The sequence below is a fragment of the Dendrobates tinctorius genome, unplaced genomic scaffold (genome assembly GCF_039654945.1).
Source record: "Dendrobates tinctorius isolate UK_male_01 unplaced genomic scaffold, ASM3965494v1 ptg000048l, whole genome shotgun sequence".
Taxonomy (NCBI): Eukaryota; Metazoa; Chordata; class Amphibia; order Anura; family Dendrobatidae; genus Dendrobates; species Dendrobates tinctorius.
Window position 1 is genome coordinate 6,395,001 of NW_027361716.1, and position 10,000 is coordinate 6,405,000.

A 10,000-nucleotide genomic window follows, 5' to 3' on the forward strand; every position below is an offset into this window, starting at 1 on the left:
TGCATGTCCCAGTCCATTAGCCAGGACAGCGGTCTGTGGCTGCTGGACAAGATCAAGAGAAAAACCTCTTACCTGATGGCACCCACGGTGTTTCTTTTGATTGGCGACAAGTCGCACATGTAATGTTGCTCCAGAATAGATTATCTAAAGAACAATCAAAGATAAAGTCAGTTTGGTCCTAGAAACTCGCTCCATCACAGATCACTGTCATGGGGAATAGAATAGTAAACATGCAAATTGAACAAAAAAGATAAAAGGTCAAAAAGTTATTGAAACATAGACGTAGTCGGCAGGATTTGAACCTGCGCGGGGAGAACCCAATGGATTTCAAGTCCATCGCCTTAACCACTCGGCCACGACTACTCGGATGTCAAGCTGTTATGAGCTTCACACATGTTTTCTTATTAGAAAACTATTGCACCAAGTTATTGCACCATGATCACGCTCAGTGATCAACCCTCTGGAAGACATCTCAGAAAATGAAAAGAAAATACAAGGTCTCAGTAAAATGCAAAAATCTGATTTAAAGTCATCATCAATGGGAACCATTCACAGTTTAAATCTTTTCCCTCTTCATAATGTGGATTTGGAGTCAGTCAGCTCCAAAAACATCCTTAAAAATAATCCGAAAATGCTGAGAAGACTGAACATAATCATTTCCAAGTAAAAAAGACTTGATGTTCATTTGATCAGGCTTTGGAGCATCTATTAACCATCTCAAGTTTCCAAAAATGTCCAGCGGTTAACTGAAATTACCATATCAATCTTCAGCTGTTTTTCACTTTGAACAGCTCCATACCTGTAATACAAGTCAACGGTAAGGTTCGAAAGACCCTATAAAGGGTCCTGATTGACTTTTGTGTGCTACAAAAGAAGCCACAAAACACATTCAAAAGACGCCGAAAAGAATTTTTAGAAAAACACCACCAAAAAGGTTTATAAGGCACTTTAGGAAATTCTGGAAAACACAAGAAAAGATGGCTTAGAGAAAAATCAAAAACACTTCCTGAAACCATTTTGGCTTCAAATCCTTGTCAGATTCACCCACTTGGAAAGAGTGTTATGTGAATATTGACTCAAGTCACTGAGTATGAGATTGCTTGTTATGACATAGACAATGAGTGATATTGACAGCTTCGACCATGAATCCTTGAACTCTTTTTTTGTCTTTTATTATGTGGATTTTAAATCGTCGATCTGAGTGCAGATGGAAAAATCGAAATCTGTGCCCAGGTTCCACTGTGATTTGAACTCAGATCACTGGATTCAAAGTCCAGAGTGCTAACCATTACACCATGGAACCAACCATGACATAGCTATGGCTGCGGCTTGTTGTGCTGAATAAAGCATATGAAATCGTGAACGATGGCGAAAACAGGCTCCAAAGCTGCAGTGCAAATCTGCAATCATACACAATGGTAAATTGATATCTTATAACCTTTCATTCCAAAAATTTACCAACATTTCCACGATATCACAGCTAGGACAGTTTGAAATGTTGATGAAAAGTGGCTAGTAAAAAGATTGCTGTATCTGTTACTTGGAAAAAGTGTGAAAAAAATAAATTGCAAAACTTATACTGTTAGAAAACTGTTCATCCAGTAGTCGATAAAGATTAGCATTGCATGGTAAAAGGCTTCATCTGAGAGATAATTTAAGGTTTGTGCAAATCAAAGTGCATGTCCCAGTCCATTAGCCGGGACAGCGGTCTGTGGCTGCTGGACAAGATCAAGAGAAAAACCTCTTACCTGATGGCACCCACGATGCTTCTTTTGATTAGCGGCAAGTCACACATGTAATGTTGCTCCAGAATAGATTATCTAAAGAACAGTCAAATATAAAGTCAGTTTGGTCCTAGAAACTCGCTCCATCACAGATCACTGTCATGGGGAATAGACTAGTAAACATGCAAATTGAACAACAAAGAGAAAAGGTCAAAAAGTTATTTTAAACATAGACGTAGTCGGCAGGATTTGCACCTGCGCGGGGAGACCCCAATGGATTTCTAGCCCATCGCCTTAACCACTCGGCCACAACTACTCAGACGTCAAGCTGTTATGAGTTTCACACACGTTTTCTAATAGCACCATGATCAAGCTCAGAGATCAACCCTCTGGAAGACATCTCAGAAATAGAAAAGAAAAAGAAGGTCTCAGTAAAATGCAAAAATCTGATTTAAAGTCATCATCAATGGGAACCATTCACAGTTTAATGCTTTTCCCTCTTCATAATGTGGATTTGGAGTCAGTCAGCTCCAAAAACATCCTTAAAAATAATACAAAAATGCTGAGAAGACTGAACATAATCATTTCCAAGTAAAAAAGACTTGATGTTCATTTGATCAGGATTTGGAGCGTCTATTAACCATCTCAAGTTTCCAAAAATGTCCAGCGGTTAACTGAAATTACCATATCAATCTTCAGCTGTTTTTCACTTTGAACAGCTCCATACCTATAATACAAGTCAAGGGTAAGGTTCGAAAGACCCTATAAAGGGTCCTGATTGACTTTTGTGTGCTACAAAAAAAGCCACAAAACACATTCAAAAGACGCCGAAAAGAATTTTTAGAAAAACACCACCAAAAATGTTTATAAGGCACTTTAGGAAATTCTGGAAAACACAAGAAAAGATGGCTTAGAGAAAAATCGAAAACACTTCCTGCAGCCATTTTGGCTTCAAATCCTTGTCAGATTCACCCACTTGGAAAGAGTGTTATGTGAATATTGACTCAAGTCACAGAGTATGAGATTGCTTGGTATGACATAGACAATGATTGATATTGACAGCTTTGACCATGAGTCCTTGAACTCTTTTTTTCTCTATTATTATGTGGATTTTAAATTGCTTGTTTCATCATAAAAATGGTGCTAACCATTACACCATGGAACCAACCATGACGCAATCATGGCTGCGGCTTGTTGTGCTGAATAACGCATATGAAATCGTGAACGATGGCGAAAACAGGCTCCAAAGCTGCAGTGCAAATCTGCAATCATACACAATGGTAAATTGATATCTTATAACCTTTCATTCCACAAATTTACCAACATTTCCACGATATCACAGCTAGGACAGTTTGAAATGTTGATGAAAAGTGGCTAGTAAAAAGATTGCTGTATCTGTTACTTGGAAAAAGTGTGAAAAAAATAAATTGCAAAACTTATACTGTTAGAAAACTGTTCATCCAGTAGTTGATAAAGATTAGCATTGCATGGTAAAAGGCTTCATCTGAGAGATAATTTAAGGTTTGTGCAAATCAAAGTGCATGTCCCAGTCCTTTAGCCAGGACAGAGGTCTGTGGCTGCTGGACAAGATCAAGAGAAAAACCTATTACCTGAAGGCACCCACGGTGCTTCTTTTGATTAGCGGCAAGTCGCACATGTAATGTTGCTCCAGAATAGATTATCTAAAGAACAGTCAAAGATAAAGTCAGTTTGGTCCTAGAAACTCGCTCCATCACAGATCACTGTCATGGGGAATAGACTAGTAAACATGCAAATTGAACAACAAAGATAAAAGGTCAAACAGTTATTGAAACACAGACGTAGTTGGCAGGATATGAACCTGCACGGGGAGACCCCAAAGGATTTGTAGTCCATCGCCTTAACCACTCGGCCACGACTACTCGGACGTCAAGCTGTTATGAGTTTCACACATGTTTTCTAATAGCACCATGATCAAGCTCAGTGATCAACCCTCTGGAAGACATCTCAGAAAATGAAAAGAAAATACAAGGTCTCAGTAAAATGCAAAAATCTGATTTAAATTCATCATCCAAGGGAACCATTCACAGTATAAAGCTTTTCCCTCTTCATAATGTGGATTTGGAGTCAGTCAGCTCCAAAAACATCCTTAAAAATAATCCAAAAATGCTGAGAAGACTGAACATAATCATTTCCAAGTAAAAAAGACTTGATGTTCATTTGATCAGGCTTTGGAGCGTCTATTAACCATCTCAAGTTTCCAAAAATGTCCAGCGGTTAACTGAAATTACCATATCAATCTTCAGCTGTTTTTCACTTTGAACAGCTCCATACCTATAATACAAGTCAACGGTTAGGTTCGAAAGACCCTATAAAGGGTCCTGATTGACTTTTGTGTGCTACAAAAAAAGCCACAAAACACATTCAAAAGACGCCGGAAAGAATTTTTAGAAAAACACCACCAAAAATGTTTATAAGGCACTTTAGGAAATTCTGGAAAACACAAGAAAAGATGGCTTAGAGAAAAATCAAAAACACTTCCTGAAGCCATTTTCGTTTCAAAACCTTGTCAGATTCACCCACTTGGAAAGAGTGTTATGTGAATATTGACTCAAGTCACAGAGTATGAGATTGCTTGGTATGACATAGACAATGAGTGACATAGACAATTTTAATTTTTGCTAATCCTACTTGATTGACAGCTTTGACCATGGTATTCCATGAATCCTTGAACTCTTTTTTTGTCTTTTATTATGTGGATTTTAAATTGCTTGTTTCATCATTGACATTGGGCATCGTCGATCTGAGTGCAGATGGAAAAATTGAAATGTGTGCCCAGGTTCCACTGAGATTTGAATTCAGATAACAGGATTCAAAGTCCAGAGTGCTAACCATTACACCATGGAACCAACCATTACACAGTCATGGCTGCGGCTTGTTGTGCTGAATAAAGCATATGAAATCGTGAACGATGGCGAAAACAGGCTCCAAAGCTGCAGTGCAAATCTGCAATCATACACAATGGTAAATTGATATCTTATAACCTTTCATTCCACAAATTTACCAACATTTCCACGATATCACAGCTAGGACAGTTTGAAATGTTGATGAAAAGTGGCTAGTAAAAAGATTGCTGTATCTGTTACTTGGAAAAAGTGTGAAAAAAATAAATTGCAAAACTTATACTGTTAGAAAACTGTTCATCCAGTAGTTGATAAAGATTAGCATTGCATGGTAAAAGGCTTCATCTGAGAGATAATTTTAGGTTTGTGCAAATCAAAGTGCATGTCCCAGTCCATTAGCCAGGACAGCGGTCTGTGGCTGCTGGACAAGATCAAGAGAAAAACCTCTTACCTGATGGCACCCACGGTGCTTCTTTTGATTAGCGGCAAGTCGCACATGTAATGTTGCTACAGAATAGATTATCTAAAGAACAGTCAAAGATAAAGTCAGTTTGGTCCTAGAAACTCGCTCCATCACAGATCACTGTCATGGGGAATAGACTAGTAAACATGCAAATTGAACAACAAAGATAAAAGGTCAAAAAGTTTTTAAACATAGACGTAGTCGGCAGGATTTGAAGCTGCGCGGGGAGACGCCAATGGATTTCTAGTCCATCGCCTTAACCACTCGGCCACGACTACTCGGACGTCAAACTGTTATGAGTTTCACACATGTTTTCTAATATCACCATGATCAAGCTCAGTGATCAACCCCCTGGAAGACATCTCAGAAAATGAAAAGAAAATACAAGGTCTCAGTAAAATGCAAAAATCTGATTTAAAGTCATCATCAATGGGAACCATTCACAGTTTAAAGCTTTTCCCTCTTCATAATGTGGATTTGGAGTCAGTCAGCTCCAAAAACATCCTTAAAAATAATCCAAAAATGCTGAGAAGACTGAACATAATCATTTCCAAGTAAAAAAGACTTGATGTTCATTTGATCAGGCTTTGGAGCGTCTATTAACCATCTCAAGTTTCCAAAAATGTCCAGCGGTTAACTGAAATTACCATATCAATCTTCAGCTGTTTTCAACTTTGAACAGCTCCATACCTATAATACAAGTCAACGGTAAGGTTCGAAAGACCCTATAAAGGGTCCTGATTGACTTTTGTGTGCTACAAAAAAAGCCACAAAACACATTCAAAAGACGCCAAAAATAATTTTTAGAAAAACACCACAAAAATGTTTATAAGGCACTTTAGGAAATTCTGGAAAACACAAGAAAAGATGGCTTAGAGAAAAATCAAAAACACTTCCTGAAGCCATTTTGGCTTCAAATCCTTGTCAGATTCACCCACTTGGAAGGAGTGTTATGTGAATATTGACTCAAGTCACAGAGTATGAGATTGCTTGGTATGACATAGACAATGAGTGATATAGACAATTTTAATTTTTGCTAATCATTCTTGATTGACAGCTTTGACCATGAATCCTTGAACTCTTTTTTTGTCTTTTATTATGTGGATTTTAAATTGCTTGTTTCATCATAAACATTGGGCATCGTCGATCTGAGTGCAGATGGAAAAATCGAATTGTGTGCCCTGGTTCCACTGAGATTTGACCTCAGATCACTGGATTCAAAGTCCAGAGTGCTAACCATTACACCATGGAACCAACCATTACACAGTCATGGCTGCGGCTTGTTGTGCTGAATAAAGCATATGAAATCGTGAACGATGGCGAAAACAGGCTCCAAAGCTGCAGTGCAAATCTGCAATCATACACAATGGTAAATTGATATCTTATAACCTTTCATTCCACAAATTTACCAACATTTCCACGATATCACAGCTAGGACAGTTTGAAATGTTGATGAAAAGTGGCTAGTAAAAAGATTGCTGTGTCTGTTACTTGGAAAAAGTGTGAAAAAAATAAATTGCAAAACTTATACTGTTAGAAAACTGTTCATCCAGTAGTTGATAAAGATTAGCATTGCATGGTAAAAGGCTTCATCTAAGAGATAATTTAAGGTTTGTGCAAATCAAAGTGCATGTCCCAGTCCATTAGCCAGGACAGCGGTCTTTGGCTGCTGGACAAGATCAAGAGAAAAACCTCTTACCTGATGGCACCCACGGTGCTTCTTTTGATTAGCGGCAAGTCGCACATGTAATGTTGCTCCAGAATAGATTATCTAAAGAACAGTCAAAGATAAAGTCAGTTTGGTCCTAGAAACTCGCTCCATCACAGATCACTGTCATGGGGAATAGACTAGTAAAGATGCAAATTGAACAACAAAGATAAAAGGTCAAAAAGTTATTGAAACATAGACAGCAGGATTTGAACCTGCGCGGGGAGACCCCAATGGATTTCAAGTCCATCGCCTTAACCACTCGGCCACGACTACTCGGACGTCAAGCTGTTATGAGTTTCACACATGTTTTCTAATAGCACCATGATCAAGCTCAGTGATCAACCCTCTGGAAGACATCTCAGAAAATGAAAAGAAAATACAAGGTCTCAGTAAAATGCAAAAATCTGATTTAAAGTCATCATCAATGGGAACTATTCACAGTTTAAAGCTTTTCCCTCTTCATAATGTGGATTTGGAGTCAGTCAGCTCCAAAAACATCTTTAAAAATAATCCAAAAATGCTGAGAAGACTGAACATAATCATTTCCAAGTAAAAAAGACTTGATGTTCATTTGATCAGGCTTTGGAGCGTCTATTAACCATCTCAAGTTTCCAAAAATGTCCAGCGGTTAACTGAAATTACCATATCAATCTTCAGCTGTTTTTCACTTTGAACAGCTCCATACCTATAATACAAGTCAACGGTTAGGTTCGAAAGACCCTATAAAGGGTCCTGATTGACTTTTGTGTGCTACAAAAAAAGCCACAAAACACATTCAAAAGACGCCGGAAAGAATTTTTAGAAAAACACCACCAAAAATGTTTATAAGGCACTTTAGGAAATTCTGGAAAACACAAGAAAAGATGGCTTAGAGAAAAATCAAAAACACTTCCTGAAGCCATTTTGGTTTCAAAACCTTGTCAGATTCACCCACTTGGAAAGAGTGTTATGTGAATATTGACTCAAGTCACAGAGTATGAGATTGCTTGGTATGACATAGACAATGAGTGACATAGACAATTTTAATTTTTGCTAATCCTACTTGATTGACAGCTTTGACCATGGTATTCCATGAATCCTTGAACTCTTTTTTTGTCTTTTATTATGTGGATTTTAAATTGCTTGTTTCATCATTGACATTGGGCATCGTCGATCTGAGTGCAGATGGAAAAATTGAAATGTGTGCCCAGGTTCCACTGAGATTTGAATTCAGATAACAGGATTCAAAGTCCAGAGTGCTAACCATTACACCATGGAACCAACCATTACACAGTCATGGCTGCGGCTTGTTGTGCTGAATAAAGCATATGAAATCGTGAACGATGGCGAAAACAGGCTCCAAAGCTGCAGTGCAAATCTGCAATCATACACAATGGTAAATTGATATCTTATAACCTTTCATTCCACAAATTTACCAACATTTCCACGATATCACAGCTAGGACAGTTTGAAATGTTGATGAAAAGTGGCTAGTAAAAAGATTGCTGTATCTGTTACTTGGAAAAAGTGTGAAAAAAATAAATTGCAAAACTTATACTGTTAGAAAACTGTTCATCCAGTAGTTGATAAAGATTAGCATTGCATGGTAAAAGGCTTCATCTGAGAGATAATTTTAGGTTTGTGCAAATCAAAGTGCATGTCCCAGTCCATTAGCCAGGACAGCGGTCTGTGGCTGCTGGACAAGATCAATAGAAAAACCTCTTACCTGATGGCACCCACGGTGCTTCTTTTGATTAGCGGCAAGTCGCACATGTAATGTTGCTCCAGAATAGATTATCTAAAGAACAGTCAAAGATAAAGTCAGTTTGGTCCTAGAAACTCGCTCCATCACATATCACTGTCATGGGGAATAGACTAGTAAACATGCAAATTGAACAACAAAGGTAAAAGGTCAAAAAGTTATTGAAACATAGACGTAGTCGGCAGGATTTGAACCTGCGCGGTGAGACCCCAATGGCTTTCTAGTCCATCGCCTTAACCACTCGGCCACGACTACTCAGACGTCAAGTTGTTATGAGTTTCACACACGTTTTCTAATAGCTCCATGATCAAGCTCAGTGATCAACCCTCTGGAAGACATCTCAGAAAAAGAAAAGAAAATACAAGGTCTCAGTAAAATGCAAAAATCTGATTTAAATTCATCATCCATGGGAACCATTCACAGTTTAAAGCTTTTCCCTCTTCATAATGTGGATTTGGAGTCAGTCAGCTCCAAAAACATCTTTAAAAATAATCCAAAAATGCTGAGAAGACTGAACATAATCATTTCCAAGTAAAAAAGACTTGATGTTCATTTGATCAGGCTTTGGAGCATCTATTAACCATCTCAAGTTTCCAAAAATGTCCAGCGGTTAACTGAAATTACCATATCAATCTTCAGCTGTTTTTCACTTTGAACAGCTCCATACCTATAATACAAGTCAACGGTAAGGTTCGAAAGACCCTATAAAGGGTCCTGATTGACTTTTGTGTGCTACAAAAAAAGCCACAAAACACATTCAAAAGACGCCGAAAAGAATTTTTAGAAAAACACCACCAAAAATGTTTATAAGGCACTTTAGGAAATTCTGGAAAACACAAGAAAAGATGGCTTAGAGAAAAATCAAAAACACTTCCTGAAGCCATTTTGGCTTCAAATCCTTGTCAGATTCACCCACTTGGAAAGAGTGTTATGTGAATATTGACTCAAGTCACAGAGTATGAGATTGCTTGGTATGACATAGACAATGAGTGATATAGACAATTTTAATTTTTGCTAATCCTCCTTGATTGACAGCTTTGACCATGAATCCTTGAACTCTTTTTTTGTCTTTATTATGTGGATTTTAAATTGCTTGTTTCATCATAAACATTGGGCATCGTCGATCTCAGTGCAGATGGAAAAATAGAATTGTGTGCCCAGGTTCCACTGAGATTTGACCTCAGATCACAGTCTTCAAAGTCCAGAGTGCTAACCATTACACCATGGAACCAACCATGACATAATCATGTCTGCGGCTTGTTGTTCTGAATAAAGCATATGAAATCGTGAACGATGGCGAAAACAGGCTCCAAAGCTGCAGTGCAAATCTGCAGTCATACACAATGGTAAATTGATATCTTATAACCTTTCATTCCACAAATTTACCAACATTTCCACGATATCACAGCTAGGACAGTTTGAAATGTTGATGAAAAGTGGCTAGTAAAAAGATTGCTGTATCTGTTACTTGGAAAAAGT

General features: G+C 38.0%; 8 non-coding genes across 8 annotated transcripts; all 8 read right to left on the minus strand.

Annotated features, from left to right (window-relative positions):
- Nucleotides 1-281: 281 nt before the first annotated feature.
- Nucleotides 282-363, minus strand: TRNAS-UGA (transfer RNA serine (anticodon UGA)). The gene has a single exon. It is a non-coding gene; the product is annotated as a tRNA-Ser (tRNA).
- Nucleotides 364-1,231: 868 nt separating this feature from the next.
- TRNAQ-UUG (transfer RNA glutamine (anticodon UUG)) lies at nt 1,232-1,303 on the minus strand. The gene has a single exon. It is a non-coding gene; the product is annotated as a tRNA-Gln (tRNA).
- Nucleotides 1,304-1,958: 655 nt separating this feature from the next.
- Nucleotides 1,959-2,040, minus strand: TRNAS-AGA (transfer RNA serine (anticodon AGA)). Its single transcript has one exon. It is a non-coding gene; the product is annotated as a tRNA-Ser (tRNA).
- A 1,503-nt stretch (nt 2,041-3,543) lies between these two features.
- Nucleotides 3,544-3,625, minus strand: TRNAC-ACA (transfer RNA cysteine (anticodon ACA)). Its single transcript has one exon. It is a non-coding gene; the product is annotated as a tRNA-Cys (tRNA).
- A 1,640-nt stretch (nt 3,626-5,265) lies between these two features.
- Nucleotides 5,266-5,347, minus strand: TRNAS-AGA (transfer RNA serine (anticodon AGA)). Its single transcript has one exon. It is a non-coding gene; the product is annotated as a tRNA-Ser (tRNA).
- A 904-nt stretch (nt 5,348-6,251) lies between these two features.
- Nucleotides 6,252-6,323, minus strand: TRNAQ-UUG (transfer RNA glutamine (anticodon UUG)). The gene has a single exon. It is a non-coding gene; the product is annotated as a tRNA-Gln (tRNA).
- Nucleotides 6,324-6,971: 648 nt separating this feature from the next.
- TRNAS-UGA (transfer RNA serine (anticodon UGA)) lies at nt 6,972-7,053 on the minus strand. The gene has a single exon. It is a non-coding gene; the product is annotated as a tRNA-Ser (tRNA).
- Nucleotides 7,054-8,694: 1,641 nt separating this feature from the next.
- TRNAS-AGA (transfer RNA serine (anticodon AGA)) lies at nt 8,695-8,776 on the minus strand. The gene has a single exon. It is a non-coding gene; the product is annotated as a tRNA-Ser (tRNA).
- Nucleotides 8,777-10,000: the final 1,224 nt, after the last annotated feature.